This window comes from Mustela erminea, chromosome 16 (assembly GCF_009829155.1).
Source record: "Mustela erminea isolate mMusErm1 chromosome 16, mMusErm1.Pri, whole genome shotgun sequence".
Lineage (NCBI taxonomy): Eukaryota > Metazoa > Chordata > Mammalia > Carnivora > Mustelidae > Mustela > Mustela erminea.
In genome coordinates this window covers 26753569-26771175 of record NC_045629.1, presented here as the reverse complement: position 1 = coordinate 26771175, position 17607 = coordinate 26753569, and the positions used below count along the sequence as shown (strand labels likewise).

General features: G+C 38.5%; 1 long non-coding RNA gene across 1 annotated transcript in view; it reads right to left on the bottom strand.

Moving 5' to 3' along the window:
- Positions 1–9789: 9789 nt before the first annotated feature.
- The window catches only part of LOC116575361, a 154372-nt gene continuing 146554 nt past the window's right edge, over positions 9790–17607 (bottom strand). Inside the window, exon 4 of the long non-coding RNA XR_004279731.1 lies at positions 9790–9994. This is a non-coding gene — a long non-coding RNA (uncharacterized LOC116575361). The remainder of the gene's footprint in view (positions 9995–17607) is intronic.

Genomic DNA, 17607 nt, shown 5'->3' with positions numbered 1-17607 from the left:
TAAATATTTTAAAAATTGAAAAAATACCTAAAGATTCTAAATATTTGCTCATTTCTCATTTGAAAAAACACCAAACTTAATTCCTTTCAGGCAATGGCTATTCTCACTATCCATGATGCATCCTGTTTTATTCTCCTGTGTAGTAGGATATACTGTATCTGCTTCTAATATCAGAGTAACAAATCATTCATTATATTTTTTTATATGTTTGTGTGTTTGTCTTTCTTCTCATCTAGAATGAGTCCACTCATATTCTACACAGGACTACACAGTTACAACTATAGTTGGTTTATAGCAGATGATCAATATGTATTTGCTGAATTTGAATAACTAATAACCACTTTGCTTTGTAATTTAGTTGTCTAAATCACATCCCTAGAGAGAATGAATTGGACATAAATATAGTTCAGGAAAAAATGTGAAGAGAAATTCATTAAGATTTCATCAAGGATTGTGTACAGTTCAGAAAAGAGAATCTCCTGCCACAAGGTTGGTGAACTAAAAGTGTAGATTTCCAAAAGCTGCTCAGCAGGAACTTTTTTAAAACTGAAAATTCAGCCTTGATTTTGTAAAATAGGGCAGTGATTTCATTTTTCTGAGTTTGCTTTTCTCTTATGTCTGCAAGGGAAGTGGGGATTGAAATCATTTGTTATATCTTGTCATGTTACAAAAATTAATTTCACCTGTTTCTTATTACTCTTTTAATGTGGCTATTAGGAAATTTTAAATTACCTACATGGATTTCATTATATTTCTATCAGACAGTACTGCTCTAGAGGATTAAGCATGGTGTTTTGCATGTAATATGCAAAGTAGAGTATTTCCAAATATAGTACTACAAATGAAAGAAGGTTAGGTTGGATGCTTATTATCTTTAATTACATACATACTCAATGTCTATAGCTGCATAAACTTCTGATAATCAAATTTTCCTGTAATAGATATTTATTTATGCATACCTATATGTATAATATACAGGCACAGATGCACATTTACAACACAACATACACTCACAATTTAACCATTCCATCACCATCTATATATATGTAATAATACAGTATGTTGCTAAACATTAGTTGTTCAGGCTCTAAAGAATATAGATATTATCTGCCACTTAACTGATCCTTGAAAGTTATTTTATTTCTTCAGATACACTTTAGTTGCCTCATCTGTAAGCTGGGAAAAATGATTTTACTTCATCGTATGGTTGTTAGAAGTAGTAAATGAAATTATTCTCAGTACAGCGGCTGGTAAGGGAATAAGAACTTAATGAATTTTAGCTGTCATTATTATAAGTAATGTATGATGTATTCTAGGATGTATTCTAGGATTGGACTCTATTGTTCTGATTATGGGCTGTTTCAAAACTGAAACATATGGAGGATAAGCATTTTATAAACTAAGACATAGTATTTTACAATTTCTACTTAATTATGCGCTTTTATCATCCTTATATGTGAGCTGGTTACAACAGGAAATAGGGCTATTTCAATTTCATTAAGAAAAACCAAACACCTGGGCATGGAGTTACTCATAAATACAGCTTACCGATCTGTATTTCCTGATGATACATTCTATCCTTCTGCCACTATATGATCATGATTTTTTTCATAGATAAAATGTGTTCCCTCTTAACTTTGGAATACTTTCCTCTTTCAATTACAAGGCTTTCTCATGTTTCCAAGATACATTTTAATTTCCAAGATAAAATTTAATTACTTCCGCTCTTAATTTTCTGGAAGTCTTAACATTTTCTTGGGGTCTTAAGACCTTGAATGAATTAGCAAAGAACTTAGGGGGTGTTCATTTGGAATGTAGGCAGAAAGACATCTTATAAAAGTAAAGTTTCACTAAGGCAGAAATACTACCTGAACTTTAAATCCTCAGGCAGGCATGTAACAAATTAGCATTTGCTTAAAGAATAGAAATTATTTGCGGGGGAGGAGTCAAGATGGCGGAGAAGTAGCAGGCTGAGACTACTTCAGCTAGCCAGAGATCAGCTAGATAGCTTATCTAAAGATCGCAAACACCTGAAAATCCATCGGCAGATCCAAGAGAAGAAGAACAGCAATTCTGGAAACAGAAAAACAACCACTTTCTGAAAGGTAGGACGGCGGAGAAGTGAATCCAAAGCGACGGGAAGATAGACCCCGGGGGGAGGGGCCGGCTCCCGGCAAGCGGCGGAGCAACGGCGCACAAAATCAGGACTTTTAAAAGTCTGTTCCGCTAAGGGACACCGCTCCAGAGGCTAAACCGGGGCGAAGCCCACGCGGGGTCAGCGTGGCCTCAGGTCCCGCAGGGTCACAGAAGGATCGGGGGTGTCTGAGTGTCGCAGAGCTTGCGGGTACTGGAACGGGAAAGCCGGCTACAGAGACAGAGCCGACAGTAAGCTCACAGCTCGGTGTAACCTTGAACCGGTCGCAGGCTTGGTGTGCTCGGAGCGCGGCCGGAGGTCAGGCAGACGGGAGTAACTGGGCGCTGTTCTCTGAGGGCGCACTGAGGAGTGGGGCCCTGGGCTCTTGGCTCCTCTGGGCCGGAGACCAGGAGGCCGCCATTTGTATTCCCCGTCCTCCAGAACTCTACGGAAAGTGCTCAGGGAACAAAAGCTCCTGAAAGCAAACCCGAGCGGATTACTCACCCCAGCCCCTGATAAGGGCGGTGCAATTCCGCCTGGGGCAAAGACACTTGAGAATCACTACACCAGGCCCCTCCCCCAGAAGATCAACAAGAAATCCAGCCGAGACCAAGTTCACCTACCAAGGAGTGCGGTTTCAATATGGAGAGCAGCAGAACTCCAGAGGAGGAGAAAGCAAAGCACGGAACTCACGGCTTTTTCCCTGTGATTATTTTTTAGTCTTGCAGTTAATTTAAACTTTTTTCTTTTTCATTTTTTTTTTTTTCTTGCCTTCTGGTTAAATTTTTTTTTTTAACTTTTACCTTTTTCTTTTTTAATGTTTTTTAACTAGTTTATCTAATATATATATTTTTTCTTTTTTATATTTTTCTTATTTGTTTTCTTTTTTTTTGAATTCTTTTCTTTTTTTTTCTTTTTTCTTTCTTTATTTTTTTCTTTCTTCCTTTTTGAACCTCTTTTCTCCCCTTTCTCCCCCCCCACGATTTGGGATCTCTTCTAATTTGGTTAAAGCATATTTTCCTGGGGTTGTTGCCACCCTTTTAGTATTTTACTTGCTCCTTCATATACTCTTATCTGGACAAAATGACAAGACGGAAAAATTAAACGCAAAAAAAAGAACAAGAGGCAGTACCGAAGGCTAGGGACCTAATCAATACAGACATTGGTAATATGTCAGATCTAGAGTTCAGAATGACAATTATCAAGGTTCTAGCCGGGCTCGAAAAAGGCATGGAAGATATTAGAGAAACCCTCTCGAGAGATATAAAAGCCCTTTCTGGAGAAATAAAAGAACTAAAATCTAACCAAGTTGAAATAAAAAAAGCTATTAATGAGGTGCAATCAAAAATGGAGGCTCTCACTGCTAGGATAAATGAGGCAGAAGAAAGAATTAGTGATATAGAAGACCAAATGACAGAGAATAAAGAAGCTGAGCAAAAGAGGGACAAACAGCTACCGGACCACGAGGGGAGAATTCGAGAGATAAGTGACACCATAAGACGAAACAACATTAGAATAATTGGGATTCCAGAAGAAGAAGAAAGAGAGAGGGGAGCAGAAGGTATACTGGAGAGAATTATTGGGGAGAATTTCCCCAATATGGCAAAGGGAACGAGCATCAAAATTCAGGAGGTTCAGAGAACGCCCCTCATAATCAATAAGAATAGGCCCACACCCCGTCACCTAATAGTAAAATTTACAAGTCTCAGTGACAAAGAGAAAATCCTGAAAGCAGCCCGGGAAAAGAAGTCTGTAACATACAATGGTAAAAATATTAGATTGGCAGCTGACTTATCCACAGAGACCTGGCAGGCCAGAAAGAGCTGGCATGATATTTTCAGAGCACTAAACGAGAAAAACATGCAGCCAAGAATACTATATCCAGCTAGGCTATCATTGAAAATAGAAGGAGAGATTAAAAGCTTCCAGGACAAACAAAAACTGAAAGAATTTGCAAACACCAAACCAGCTCTACAGGAAATATTGAAAGGGCTCCTCTAAGCAAAGAGAGAGCCCACAAGTGGTAGATCAGAAAGGAACAGAGACCATATACAGTAACAGTCACCTTACAGGCAATACAATGGCACTAAATTCATATCTCTCAATAGTTACCCTGAATGTTAATGGGCTAAATGCCCCTGTCAAAAGACACAGGCTATCAGAATGGATAAAAAAACAAAACCCATCTATATGTTGCCTCCAAGAAACTCATTTTAAGCCCGAAGACACCTCCAGATTTAAAGTGAGGGGGTGGAAAAGAATTTACCATGCTAATGGACATCAGAAGAAAGCAGGAGTGGCAATCCTTATATCAGATCAATTAGATTTTAAGCCAAAGACTATAATAAGAGATAAGGAAGGACACTATATCATACTCAAAGGGTCTGTCCAACAAGAAGATTTAACAATTTTAAATATCTATGCCCCCAACGTGGGAGCAGCCAACTATATAAACCAATTAATAACAAAATCAAAGAAACACATCAACAATAATACAATAATAGTAGGGGACTTTAACACTCCCCTCACTGAAATGTCATCCAAGCAAAAGATCAGCAAGGAAATAAAGGCCTTAAACGACACACTGGACCAGATGGACATCACAGATATATTCAGAACATTTCATCCCAAAGCAACAGAATACACATTCTTCTCTAGTGCACATGGAACATTCTCCAGAATAGATCACATCCTCGGTCCTAAATCAGAACTCAACCGGTATCAAAAGATTGGGATCATTCCCTGCATGTTTTCAGACCACAATGCTCTAAAGCTAGAACTCAACCACAAAAGGAAGTTTGGAAAGAACCCAAATACATGGAGACTAAACAGCATCCTTCTAAAGAATGAATGGGTCAACCGGGAAATTAAAGAAGAATTGAAAAAAATCATGGAAACAAATGATAATGAAAATACAATGGTTCAAAATCTGTGGGACACAACAAAGGCAGTCCTGAGAGGAAAATATATAGCGGTACAAGCCTTTCTCAAGAAACAAGAAAGGTCTCAGGTACACAACCTAACCCTACACCTAAAGGAGCTGGAGAAAGAACAAGAAAGAAACCCTAAGCCCAGCAGGAGGAGAGAAATCATAAAGATCAGAGCAGAAATCAATGAAATAGAAACCAAAAAAACAATAGAACAAATCAACGAAACTAGGAGCTGGTTCTTTGAAAGAATTAATAAAATTGATAAACCCCTGGCCCGACTTATCAAAAAGAAAAGAGAAAGGACCCAAATAAACAAAATCATGAATGAAAGAGGAGAGATCACAACTAACACCAAAGAAATACAAACTATTATAAGAACATACTATGAGCAACTCTACGCCAACAAATTTGACAATCTGGAAGAAATGGATGCATTCCTAGAAACATATAAACTACCACAACTGAGCCAGGAAGAAATAGAAAGCCTGAACAGACCCATAACCAGTAAGGAGATTGAAACAGTCATTAAAAATCTCCAAACAAACAAAAGCCCAGGGCCAGACGGCTTCCCAGGGGAATTCTACCAAACATTTAAAGAAGAACTAATTCCTATTCTCCTGAAACTGTTCCAAAAAATAGAAATGGAAGGAAAACTTCCAAACTCATTTTATGAGGCCAGTATCACCTTGATCCCAAAACCAGACAAGGATCCCATCAAAAAAGAGAGCTATAGACCAATATCCTTGATGAACACAGATGCGAAAATACTCAACAAAATACTAGCCAATAGGATTCCACAGTACATTAAAAGGATTATTCACCACGACCAAGTGGGATTTATTCCAGGGCTGCAAGTTTGGTTCAACATCCGCAAATCAGTCAATGTGATACAACACATCAATAAAAGAAAGAACAAGAACCATATGATACTCTCAATAGATGCTGAAAAAGCATTTGACAAAGTACAGCATCCCTTCCTGATCAAAACTCTTCAAAGTGTAGGGATAGAGGGCACATACCTCAATATCATCAAAGCCATCTATGAAAAACCCACCGCAAATATCATTCTCAATGGAGAAAAACTGAAAGCTTTTCCGCTAAGGTCAGGAACACGGCAAGGATGTCCATTATCACCACTGCTATTCAACTTAGTACTAGAGGTCCTAGCCTCAGCAATCAGACAACAAAAGGAAATTAAAGGCATCCAAATCGGCAAAGAAGAAGTCAAATTATCACTCTTCGCAGATGATATGATACTATATGTGTAAAACCCAAAAGACTCCACTCCAAAACTGCTAGAACTTATACCGGAATTCAGTAAAGTGTCAGGATATAAAATCAATGCACAGAAATCAGTTGCATTTCTCTATACCAACAGCAAGACAGAAGAAAGAGAAATTAAGGAGTCAATCCCATTTACAATTGCACCCAAAACCATAAGATACCTAGGAATAAACCTAACCAAAGAGGCACAGAATCTATACTCAGAAAACTATAAAGTACTCATGAAAGAAATTGAGAAGACACAAAGAAATGGAAAAATGTTCCATGCTCCTGGATTGGAAGAATAAATATTGTGAAAATGTCTATGCTACCTAAAGCAATCTACACATTTAATGCAATTCCTATCAAAGTACCATCCATCTTTTTCAAAGAAATGGAACAAGTAATTCTAAAATTTATATGGAACCAGAAAAGACCTCGAATAGCCAAAGGGATATTGAAAAAGAAAGCCAACGTTGGTGGCATCACAATTCCGGACTTCCAGCTCTATTACAAAGCTGTCATCATCAAGACAGCATGGTACTGGCACAAAAACAGACACATAGATCAATGGAATGGAATAGAGAGCCCAGAAATAGACCCTCAACTCTATGGTCAACTAATCTTCGACAAAGCAGGAAAGAATGTCCAATGGAAAAAAGACAGCCTCTTCAATAAATGGGGCTGGGAAAATTGGACAGCCACATGCAGAAAAATGAAATTGGACCATTTCCTTACACCACACACAAAAATAGACTCAAAATGGATGAAGGACCTCAATGTGCGAAAGGAATCCATCAAAATCCTTGAAGAGAACACAGGCAGCAACCTCTTCAACCTCAGCCGCAGCAACATCTTCCTAGGAACAACGCCAAAGGCAAGGGAAGCAAGGGCAAAAATGAACTATTGGGATTTCATCAAGATCAAAAGCTTTTGCACAGCAAAGGAAACAGTTAACAAAATCAAGACAACTGACAGAATGGGAGAAGATATTTGCAAACGACATATCAGATAAAGGACTAGTGTCCAGAATCTATAAAGAACTTAGCAAACTCAACACCCAAAGAACAAATAATCCAATCAAGAAATGGGCAGAGGACATGAACAGACATTTCTGCAAAGAAGACATCCAGATGGCCAACAGACACATGAAAAAGTGCTCCATATCACTCGGCATCAGGGAAATACAAATCAAAACCACAATGAGATATCACCTCACACCAGTCAGAATGGCTAAAATAAACAAGTCAGGAAATGACAGATGCTGGCGAGGATGCGGAGAAAGGGGAACCCTCCTACACTGTTGGTGGGAATGCAAGCTGGTGCAGCCACTCTGGAAAACAGCATGGAGGTTCCTCAAAATGTTGAAAATAGATCTGCCCTATGACCCAGCAATTGCACTATTGGGTATTTACCCTAAAGATACAAACGTAGTGATCCAAAGGGGCACGTGCACCCGAATGTTTATAGCAGCAATGTCCACAATAGCCAAACTATGGAAAGAACCTAGATGTCCATCAACAGATGAATGGATCAAGAAGATGTGGTATATATACACAACGGAATACTATGCAGCCATCAAAAGAAATGAAATCTTGCCATTTGCGACAACATGAATGGAACTAGAGCGTATCATGCTTAGCGAAATAAGTCAAGCAGAGAAAGACAACTATCATATGATCTCCCTGATATGAGGAAGTGGTGATGCAACATGGGGGCTTAAGTGGGTAGGAGAAGAATCAATGAAACAAGATGGGATTGGGAGGGAGACAAACCATAAGTGACTCTTAATCTCACAAAACAAACTGAGGGTTGCTGGGGGGAGGGGGTTTGGGAGAATGGTGTGGGATTATGGACATTGGGGAGGGTATGTGCTTTGGTGAGTGCTGTGAAGTGTGTAAACCTGGTGATTCACAGACCTGTACCCCTGGGGATAAAAATATATGTTTATAAAAAATAAAAATTAAAATAATTTAAAAAAAAATAAAATAAACAATTAAAAAAGAAAGAATAGAAATTATTTGCAACTTATTTTTTTTCTTTTTATTTGATGTGTAACTGGAAAAACAAACTCTGAGAAAATTACATAAAAGAAAAATGTTTTAAGAAATGACCCAAGAAAATGTAGCAAATAAATGCATAAATACAAATGGACTTAGTAGTTGTGTATCAGTGTATTTGATGTACAGATTTATGCCATAGTCCCAAAAGCTGTTCCATTTCTACCTCCTCAGGGTCTTCTTTGTCAATGCCATTCCCTTCATTCCTGCGACTGACTCAATTTTAAAAGCTCATCATCTCTTCCTTGAACTATTCAATTCAAAACACTTTTGTCAAATGTGCAGTTAATTCTGATGGTCCCATGGGAGATACAGATAAGCGTAGAAGGCTACTGAACCCAAAGAATTCACAGTCAATAAAGAGACACAGAGCCAACTGGTGGTGATGTAAGTCAGGTTGTGTTTAGGGCTACAATAAAGATATAATAAAGTGTTACGGAAGAATGGTAGAGGGAAATTGTTCTGCCTGGGGAGATTTGGGGAAATTGCTCACAAGTTTAAATCAGTCCTTAATTATTTTGAACTGGGGCTTAACTATTACAATAGTCTCCAAACTAGTTTCATTTGCCAGCATCTATCACCTGGCCAAGTTACCCCCTTGCATTGCTCCCAGGAATCTTCCTAAAACTTCCTAAAACTAAAATCAATATATGCCACCTTATCTCCTGAAAAACTTTCTAGGGTTGTCTACAACCTCAATGGAAAAACTAAAAGGAGACTCCTCAGCATGGAATAGGATTTGCACCTAGTATCTTTGTCTCATCTAGAATTAAACATTTGCTGACAGCACCTAGCTGAGACATCACTGGGACTCATCCCCCTCTGCAGGCAACTACCTCACCCACAGGTGTACTCTTCCATGGAGTTCCCAGCTGCCAATAACTGACTGATGACTAGACTATAAAGGACTGGCCCAACTACCTCAATTTAGCCCCGCTCTGCAGAGTTCTGGCATCAGCACTTCTGGCATCAGCACTTCCTGGAACGTTGGTTATGTCCTCCGTGACTGCTGCACAGGTCAGTTTCTCTTTACTTTTCTTCATTTTTTTTTTTTCCCTGTAAATCTTTCACCTGCAACTTCACTGTTTCGGCACCTGTTTCTCCAGATAAACTACAAGAAACTAAGTCATTACTAAGAACAAGTCATGGACGGCAGGCTCCAGAGTCAGACTGCCGATTTGTAAATCCTTTCTAAATCCTTCTCTTCAGAATTACCCTCTCTCATATACCTCGTGTGTCCTCTATTTCAGCACTCTTTGTACTGTTTGCAGTACCATGTGTTCATCTATTTGTCTTCCTTGTAGTCATGCACCATTTTCTATTTCCCTCTTTACCTACTAATACTTAAAACTGTATGTGGTACACTTAACTTTCTCAACAAAAGTTTAGGGATTTGATGAATAATTAGCTCACATGTTAAAGCATATCTGTGAAATGGCTGGGAGTAAACTTTACACCAATTCCCCAGCACTTTGCCTTTTAGCATTTCCTTCTGGATCTCTCTTCCCAGAGGTATCCGTTCTCTTCACTTTATTGTCTCCCATGTCAGTGTTTGCTCTCAAGGCAAAGCCTGAAGTTTTGTCATGGCATGCAAGACTTTTTCAGACCTGGAAAAAAAAAAAAGCGATTAGTAAATTCTTTTCCTGACTTAACACTCTAACCTCAAATTCAGCCACAAGGACTATTCGCCATGTGCTAAAGGTCTCGACATTTCTGTCCCCAAATTCCTCAATCTGGCTGCCTTCTTTTTTTTTTTTTAATATTTCATTTATTTATTTGACAGACAGAGATCATAGATAGGCAGAGAGACAGGCGTAGAGAGAAGGGGGAAGCAGGCTCCCTGCTGAGCAGAGAGCCCGACGTGGGGCTTGATCCCAGGACCCTGAGATCATGACCCGAGTGAAGGCAGAGGCTTAACCCACTGAGCCACCCAGGGACCCCCTGGCTGCCTTCTTTTCTGCACCCTGGAATCTTTCATTGAACTCCACTCAAATGACAGCTCTTTCACAAAGCTACCCCTAATGATACCAAACAGAATTAATTTCTTCTACATTCTCTTTTCATCCATAACACTCAATGTCTAATAAGTCACTTACCTTGCATGTATATTAGCTGTGCTACAAAATGTCACCTATATTTATACAGCACATAATAAACCATAGAAAAGAAACTTACGATTAGTAAATAGATTGATGGCTGCACTTTCTCTTGGCCTCTCCTTTGTCCTTCTACACCTCTATTATTGTTCTTGTGATGCTTAGTCATTGTTAATTTATGGTCCATCTTCTTCATTAAACTGTCAGCACCTTGAGGCAGGATCTTCTATCTCTGTTTTTAGAGTGTCTGGCCCATAGTAAAGGCTCATAATTTCTTGGTAAAAATCTGCCAGCCCCACCAAACTGTGAGGCCGTATTATGTGCCTGCTTTCTTTATGGCTATATCCCCAGAATCTCACATAGTGCTCAGAACAGCACAGACATGTAATATGTTTTTGTCTAATAAATTAATATATCCTAGCTTTTGTCAAATAGGATCTGTGTTTTAGATATTGTCTGTATTCAATTCTTTCCTTGATAGTAAAGCTATCTGAATGCAAAAATTGATTCTTCCCTCCTTAAACTTCCCACCTTGAATACCATTATCGGCTTTTAATGCAGAAGTGTCCAATTAGAGTTGATTTTCTATATGAAATAAATGTCCAAAAATTACAAAGTCCTAAATAGAGCTAAATTCTGATAATAGATTGTCAGACTTGGCAAACAAATAGTTTGGAGCAGAGAAAAAGAAGCTCTTAAATAATATCACTTAGCCTGACATGAAACATTGATTGGGTAACCGAAATGACCTTCTAAAATGAACGGACTACAATGATTATTAATACAGTTTCACAATCATACCAAACTGAACTGGCAAGGGAGAAAAATAGAAGAGAATCACACAATTCATGGCATAATGAAAATCATATTTTTCCTTCTCTAATTACTTGGTGGTGGTTTACAACTTCAGAACTGATTTCTCATAAAATTGCAAATAAACACTTCCCATTCTAGTGGTCTCCCCCACCCCACTTGCCACAAACCCTCTTCCTAGGAGACATCCCAAGAACTCCTACTCTTTACCACTTTCAGACTATGAACTACAAATATCTGTGGTTGTCTACACAGTCTCAAAAGAACAAAACAAGCAAGCTAAAAAATGCACTAATTTAAGAAAAATCTTTCATCTTCTACAAAGTGGAGATAATAACACATTGATCATAAATTCTTCCAGTCAGATGCTTTTTTTTTATAATGTGAGGACCCAATTCTTATTAGCCTCCTCATTTTAAAAGACCAGATCCCAAACCTATGTGTTTAGCTGCGCTGTAGAATGTTATCAATATTCATATAGCATCTACTAATCAAAAAGGAAAATTCAGTGACCATAAAATACTGCAAAAAAATGCATATTCTCTTGACCTCTCCTCAGTTCTTTAATGTCCTATGTATATCTCTATTAGTATTATAATGTTTAGTAAATGTTTATTTCTGGTCTTTTCCAATAGATGATCAGTTTCTTGAAGACTTGCATGGTTTTTTTTTTTTTAATTTTTAAAATTTATTTTTAGTGTAACAGTATTCATTGTTTTTGCACCACACCCAGTGCTCCATGAAATCCATGCCCTCTCCAATACCACCTGGTTCCCCCAGCCTCCCACCCCCCCACCCTATCAAACCCCTCAGATTGTTTTTCAGAATCCATAGTCTTTCATGGTTCACCTCCCCTTTGAATTTCCATCAGCTCCCTTCTCTCCATCTCCCCTTGTCCTCCATGCTATTTGTTATGCTCCACAAATACGTGAAACCATATGATAATTGACTCTCTCTGCTTGACTTATTTCACTCAACATAATCTCCTCCAGTCCCGTCCATGTTGCTACAAAAGTTGGGTATTCATCCTTTCTGATGGAGGCATAATACTCCATAGTGTATATGGACCACATCTTCCTTATCCATTTGTCCGTTGAAGGGCATCTTGGTTCTTTCTACAGTTTGGCGACCATGGCCATTGCTCCTATAAACATTGGGGTACAGATGGCCCTTCTTTTCACTCCATCTGTATCTTTGGGGTAAATACCCAGGAGTGCAATTGCAGGGTCATAGGGAAGCTCTAGTTTTAATTTCTTGAGGAATCTCTACACTGTTCTCCAAAGAGGCTGCACCAGCTTGCATTCCCACCAACAGTGGAAGAGGGTTCCCCTTTCTCCACATCCCCTCCAACACATGTTGTTTCCTGTCTTGTTAATTTTGGCCATTCTAACTGGTGTAAGGTGATATCTCAATGTGGTTTTCATTTGAATCTCCCTGATGGCTAGTGATGATGAACATTTTTTCATGTGTCTGATAGCCATTTGTATGTCTTGATTGGAGAAGTGTCTGTTCATATCTTCTGCCCATTTTTCGATATGATTCTCTGTTTTGTGTGTGTTGAGTTTGAGGAGTTCATTATAGATCCTGGATATCAACCTTTTGTCTGTACTGTCATTTGCAAATATTTTCTCCCATTCCGGGGGTTGCCTCTTTGTTTTTTTGACTGTTTCCTTTGCTGTGCAGAAGCTTTTGATTTTGATGAAGTCCCAAAAGTTCATTTTCACTTTTGTTTCCTTTGTCTTTGGAGACGTATCTTGAAAGAAGTTGCTGTGGCTGATATCAAAGAGGTTACTGCCTATGTTCTCCTCTAGGATTCTGATGGATTCCTGTCTCATGTTGAGGTCTTTTATCCATTTTGAGTTTATTTTTGTATACGGTATAAGAGAATGGTCGAGTTTCATTCTTCTACATATAGCTGCCCAGTTTTCCCAGCACCATTTATTGAAGAGACTGGTTTTTTTTCCACTATATATTTTTTCCTGTTTTGTCGAAGATTATTTGACCATAGAGTTGAGGATCCATATCTGGGCTCTCTACTCTGTTCCACTAGTCTATGTGTCTATTTTTATGCCAGTACCATGCTGTCTTGGTGATCACAGCTTTGTTGTAAAGCTTGAAATCAGGTAACGTGATGCCCCCAGTTTTATTTTTGTTTTTCAACATTTCCTTCATGATTCAGTGTCTCTTCTGATTCCATACAAATTTTTGGATTATTTGCTCCAGCTCTTTGAAAAATACTGGTGGAATTTTGATTGGAATGGCATTAAAAGTATAGATTGCTCTAGGCAGTATAGACATTTTAACAATGTTTATTCTTCCGATCCAAGAGCATGGAATGGTCTATCTTTTTGTGTCTTCAATTTCTTTCATGAGTGTTCTGTAGTTCCTCAAGTATAGTTCTTTTAGCTCTTTGGTTAGGTTTATTCCCAGGTATCTTATGGTTCTTGGTGCTATAGTAAATGGAATCGATTCTCTAATTTCCCTTTCTGTATTTTCATTGTTAGTGTATAAGAAAGCCACTGATTTCTGTACATTAACTTTGTATCCTGCCACGTTGCTGAATTGCTGTATGAGTTCTAGTAGTTTGGGGGTGGAGTCTTTTGGGTTTTCCATATAAAGAATCATGTCATCTGCAAAGAGAGAGTTTGACTTCTTCATTGCCAATTTGGATTGTTTATTTCTTTTATTTCTCTTTGTCATCTGATTGCTGTTGCTAGGACTTCTAATACTATGTTGAACAAGAGTGGTGAGAGTGGACATCCTTGTGGTGTTCCTGATCTCAACAGAAAGGCTGCAGGCTTTTTCCCATTGAGGATGATATTTGCTGTGGGTCTTTCATAGATTTATGAAGTTCAGGAATGTTCCCTCTATTCCTGTACTTTGAAGAGTTTTAATCAGGAATGGATGCCGGATTTTGTCAAATGCTTTTTCTGCATCAATTGAGAGGACCATGTGGTTCTTCTCTCTTCCCGTATTAATTTGTTCTATCACATTGATCGATTTGTGAATGTTGAACCATCCTTGTAGCCCAGGGATGAATCCCACCTGGTCATGGTGGATAATCTTTTTAATGTGCTGTTGGATCCTGTTTGCTAGGATCTTGTTGAGAATCTTAGCATCCATATTCATCAGTGATATTGGTCTGAAATTCTCCTTTTGGTAGGGTCTTTGCCTGGTTTGGGGATCAGAGTAATGCTGGCTTCATAGTCTGGAAGTTTTCTTTCTGCTTCAATTTTTTGAAACAGCTTCAGGAGAATAGGTGTTATTTCTTCTTTGAAAGTTTGGTAGAATTCCCCAGGGAATCCGTCAGGACCTGGGCTCTTGTTTTTTGGGAGGTTTTTGATCACTGCTTCAATCTCATTACTAGATATCGGTCTATTCAGGTTGTCAATTTCTTCCTAGTTCAATTTTGGGAGTTTATAATTTTCCAGGAATGCATCCATTTCATCTAGGTTGCTTAGCTTATTGGCATATTACTGTTGATAAAAACTTCTGATGATTCTTTCTACCTCCTTGGTAGATATATACAGAACATTCCACCCTAAAACAACAGAATATTCATTCTTCTCAAGTGCACATGGAACCTTCTCAAGAATAGACAACATACTGGGTCACAAATCAGGACTCAGCCGATACCAAAAGACTGAGATTATTCCCTGCACATTCTCAGATCACAATGCTTTGAAACTGGAGCTCAATCATAAGGAAAAGTTTGGAAGGTGTTAGTTGTGATCTCTTTCTTTTCATTCATAATTTTATGAATTTGGGCTTTCTCTTTTCTTTTGGATTAGTGTGGCCAATAGTTTATCTATCTTATGGATTCTTTCAAAAAACGAGCTTCTAGTTTCATTGATATGTTCTACTGTATCTCTGGTTTCACCCTCATTGATCTCAGCTCTAATTTTGATTATTTCCCTTATTTGTGGAGTTGGTTTATTTGTTGTTGATTCTCCAGTTCTTTAAGGTGTAGAGACAGCTGGTGTGTTCTGGATTTTTCAGTTTTTCTGAGGGAGGCTTGGATGGCTATGTATTTCTCCCTTAGGACCACCTTTGCTGTATCCCATAGGTTTTGGACTGAAGTGTCTTCATTCTTATTGGTTTCCATGAATTGTTTCAGTTTTTCTTTGATCTGGTTGATCCAAGTGTTCTTAAGCAAGATAGTCTTTAGCTTCCAGGTATTTGAGTTCCTTCTGAACTTTTCCTTATGATTGAGCTCCAGTTTCAAAGCATTGTGATCTGAGAATGTGCAGGGAATAATCTCAGTCTTTTGGTATCGGCTGAGTCCTGATTTGTGACCCAGTATGTTGTCTATTCTTGAGAAGGTTCCATGTGCACTTGAGAAGAATGAATATTCTGTTGTTTTAGGGTGGAATGTTCTGTATATATCTATGAGGTCCATCTGGTCAAATGTGTCATTCAATGCTCTTGTTTATTGATTTTCTGCTTCGATGATCTATTTCTGAGAGGTGTGTTAATATCCTACTATTAATGTATTCATATCAATATGACTATCTTGATTAACAGTTTTCTTATGTAATTGGCTGCTCCCATATTGGGGGCATAGATATTTACAATTGTTAGATTATCTTGGTGGACAGTCCCTTTAAGAATGATGTAGTGTCCTTTTGTATCTCTGACTATAGTCTTTAGTTTAAAATCTAATTTGTCTGATAAGAGAATCACTACCCCAGCCTTCTTTTGAGGCCCATTGGCATGAAAGATGCTTCTCCATCCCTTCACTTTCAGTCTGGGTGTACCTTTAGGTTCAAAATGGGTCTCTTGTAGACAACATATGGATGGGTCCTGTCGTTTTATCCAATCTGCAACCCTGTGCCATTTTATGGGTGCATTTAGGCCATTCACATTGAGAGTGATTATTGATAGATACATTTTTATTGACATCGTGTTACCTTTGAAGTCTTTCTTTCTGTAGATTGTCTCTATATTTCTGTTCAATGCTATTCTTAGGATTTTTCCTCTTTTATAGAACCCCCCCTTAATAGTTCCTGCAGTGCTGGCTTGGTGGTTGCATAGTCTTTTAAGCCTTGCCGGTCTTGGAAACTCTTTATCTCTCCATCCATTTTGAATGTCAGTCTTGCTGGATAAAGTATTCTTGGCTGCGTGTTCTTATTTAGTGCCCTGAATATATCTTGCCAGCCCTTTCTGGCTTGCCAGGTCTCTGTGGACAGGTCTGACGTTATTCTGATGGGCTTTCCTCTGTAAGTAAGAAGCCTCTTTGTCCTAGCAGCTTTCAAGAGATTATATCTACAATTATGATTCCTCAATTTGACTATCAGGTGCCTTGATGTTTTTTTGGAATCTATAATCTTGGGTGGGGACCGTTCGGCCTCTAGTACATGAACACTGGTTCCATTCGTGAGATTGGGAAAATTTTCATGAAGAACTTGTTCCACTATATCTTCTAGACTTCTTTCTTTCTCCTCCCCTTCAGGGATTCCAATAATTCTGACATTGGAATGTTTCATGGCATCATTTATTTCCCTGATTCTGTTTTCGTGGCTTCTAAGCTGTTTGTTCAAGGCTTCCTCCTGATCCTTTCTGTTTGTCCTCCAGATCACTAATTCTATCTTCTGTCTCAGTTACCCTAGCTTTGAGAGAATTTAGATTAGATTGGAGCTCATTGAGAGCATTGTGAACCTCATCCCTGGTAGCTTTCAGCTCTTACCTAACATTGTGAACATCATCCCTGGTCACTTTCAGTTCAGCCCTAATCAATTCCGTTTGGTCATCCATGGCTTTCTCCAACCTACCTATTGCCTGGATAATTGTTAACCTGAATTCTCTTTCCAACATATTGTCTATGTTGATAGCCATTAGCTCTGTTGCAGAAGGTCCATCCTCTGATTTTTCTTCTGTTGGGCATTCCTCCTCCTAGTCATTTTGGTGAGAGAAGACTGAACGGATGTAGCTGGATGTATTGACCTTGGTGCAGTCAAGGTACACCCTGGAATGCTTCTGAGCAATCAGGGTTCCCCACCCAAATGAGAGAAAAAAGAAAGAGAAAGAGATACAGGAAAAAAAAGGGAAGATAAAAGAGATGTTTCAGCCCAAATTGGCCCCAAGGTAAGATTTATGAAGTATACAAGCAAAAACAGACAAACAAAAAGATTAAAGTATATGACAAGAGAAAAAAAACCATATATATACATATTATATATACATATATATGTAATATAAAAGCAAATAAAGGAAGAACCTCATCAAAAAGAACCCCAAGTGTAAGATTTATATACTATCAGGACAAACACAAAAACAGAAACACTGGTGGAAGAAAAAGATGGGAGAGTGGT